Below are 2,826 nucleotides of genomic sequence, written 5' to 3' on the forward strand. Positions count from 1 at the left end.
GCCTCCCCACCACCCATCTCGTGGAACTCAGCTCTGGAGATTACAGCAGCCCACAGTGGCCCCAGGGCTGTGTCTGTGGGACTGTTAAATGCCACTTACCCCTGAGCTGAGACAGCAGTAGAGCAGAAGCTTGGACAGGACCTTCCCAGCAACGGATGATCTGCTCCCCACAGCTCATCCAGAGGGGGACGCCCTTGCCAGTGTGGGCACTGGGGCTGCTCTGTCCAGCTCCCCTGCCCACATCGCTCGCACATGGAGCCTGGAGTCCCCAGCTGAGCGCACAAGCGGATGCAGGGTACTCTTCCCAGCCTGTGCAGCAGGCACCAGGGCTCTGGACAGTACTGTCTAGTCTGACTCTGTCACTCAGCCCAGGTGAGGCGGGGGCAGAAGGAAAACCCCCAGATTCTTCGGATCCTGCCTGCTTGGGCTTTGGAGCAAGGTAGGGTTGGGACCTGGGGGCCTCAGCCCCCAGTCGCTGACCACAGACCAACACCTCCCTACCCTAAGAGCATCTTCTCTCTTCTTTTAGCACCAGAGTCACTCCTTCCCGAATGGCATTGGTGGGGGCCCCTCCTTGGTGCAGAGCTCGCTCAGGCCCATCTCCTGCAGCCTCTCTCAGGGTTGCCCGATGTGGTCCCCATCCTGGCCCTTGAGAGGGCCCACTGGGCAATTGGGTGCAGACTGGAGTCCAAGGAATGAAATTTAGAGGAAATGCTCAGTGGTCCTGGCCACAGAAAATACTAAAAGTCTCCATAACTCTGGAGAAAAGGGACATTTAAATGAAGAGGTTATGGTCAGCCTGAGCAAAGAATTACACCTATAAATGGTGGTGGGCCCCTATGATGTCCCCGACACTGGTAGCTTCTGCCCTGACACTCATGATCTCTACTTCTCCACCTACCAATACCTGGCTGTCTCTCTGCTGAAATATGGAGGACACATTCACCCTGTCCAAGTCATGTTTGGAACTCTCTTCCTCCTTCCTTGTCCATGTCCATTCCCTAATTCACCACTAAACAGCAATCAATCCCCGCAAGTCTTACTGTAATCTGTAAAACCTATATTAGTGATCGTATCAGCCTTTTGACTTGAAGGATAATATGTTTTGTAGAATTTTTTTCAGAATGCTCTGGACAATTAATTTTCTCTAGGCCAGATCACACTGCCTCCTCCATGAGAACCGGCGGCTTCACCTGTCAACCACATACCCAATGCCTTAAATTATTGAGCTTTGTATTTGCTGCTCTTATTCTCTGCAATCAGTCGGTTATGACAAACAACTTTCAAATACCTTTCTCCTGGCTCCAAAATTTTACCATTGCTTTGCTTAAGGTCTCACCTCCCATGTAGGATGGAAAACATTCTTTCATCTAAGGCCCCTCCTCCTCCTGGCCTTGGAGCCTCCTAATGTCCAGGACCGGCACTTCTGTCATCACATTGTCAGCTGCAGAGAAATTCTATCTGCTGTCAGAACTGGGCACAGTTAATTTACTTACAAACATGGAAAATAACAAAAGCCTGGAATCACGCTCTATATACTGAATTGGAGTAATAACATGTGGAAGCAGAAACATATTTAATATTGACCACTCGCATTGTCTTAATTATTATTTATTTGTTCCTGCATCAAGGTGGTAGAAAGGGGGTCATGGTGTCTGCCTTCAGAGACCCTCCATTCTAAATGAAGAAAAGTTCAATGAAGCAAACACGTGACATAAAGTAAAATAAGAATTGCTACTGCGAATAAGAGTCACATATTGCCACAAAGCATACCTATGAGAATTTGAAATAGGGAAGATTTCTCATGAAAAATTTTGATTTTGGAGGAAGAAACAGAATTAAACTAAAGTCAAGAGATATTTGGGCCTTGGAAGTAGAGGAGAGGCATGGGGTTGGCTTCTGTCCATTTGCTGAGCAACTGTTTTTCCTTTTCACAGTGGATATGACCTTTGCCAACACAGCCAACAACTTCCTCCTCATTTCTGATGACCTCAGGAGCGTCCGAAGTGGGCGCATCAGACAGAATCGGCAAGACCTTGCCCAGAGATTTGACTTGTCCATTTGTGTCCTGGGCTCCCCTTGCTTTACCTGTGGCCGCCACTACTGGGAGGTGGATGTGGCAACAAGTACAGAATGGGACCTGGGAGTCTGCAGCGAATCTGTTCACCGCAAAAGGAGGATCCAGCTGATCACAGAGTGTGGATTCTGGACTGTGAGTTTGAGGACTAGAGGCCGCCTCTCTGCCAGCACGGTGCCGCCGACTTTCCTCTTCGTAGACTGCAAGTTACAGTGAGTGGGGATTTTTCTGGATATGGGCATGCAGAACATTTCCTTTTTTGATGCGAAAGGTGGTTCCCATGTCTATACATTCAGGAGAGTCTCTGCTGAGGAGCTACTGTGCCCGTTTTTGACTCCTTCAATTCCACCTAATGGTGATCAGGGTGTCTTGAGTAGCTGTCCTGTGATGAACTCAGGCACTACTGATGCTCCGGTCCATCCTGGGGAGGCCAGATAGGCCCCCACTGCAAAGAAAACAGGGTCAGAAAATTACTAGGGTGGGTAGACTTAGGAACTTTCTACTTGGTAAAAGCATTATACAAAGTCATAGGAGAAAAATACGGGACATTTCTATAATCTGTATTTAATCTAATTTGTTTAGATTATTGAATTCTAAGTATTATTGCCACCATCCAACCCATTGAGTCTTATGTTCACATCTTGTTTCCTATAGAAATGTCCTGTATTCTGGGATCAATTTCCAAATGCTTTACTTTTTTATTTCTGTAAGTTCAAATTAATGTTTAAATTATAGAAGTTATGAGGCAA

General features: G+C 47.3%; 1 pseudogene; it reads left to right on the forward strand.

Annotated features, from left to right (window-relative positions):
* The first annotated feature begins 173 nt into the window (after positions 1-173).
* On the forward strand, positions 174-2,515 carry LOC113225139 (annotated as a pseudogene).
* Positions 2,516-2,826: the final 311 nt, after the last annotated feature.

This window comes from Piliocolobus tephrosceles, unplaced genomic scaffold (genome assembly GCF_002776525.5).
Source record: "Piliocolobus tephrosceles isolate RC106 unplaced genomic scaffold, ASM277652v3 unscaffolded_63, whole genome shotgun sequence".
NCBI lineage: Eukaryota > Metazoa > Chordata > Mammalia > Primates > Cercopithecidae > Piliocolobus > Piliocolobus tephrosceles.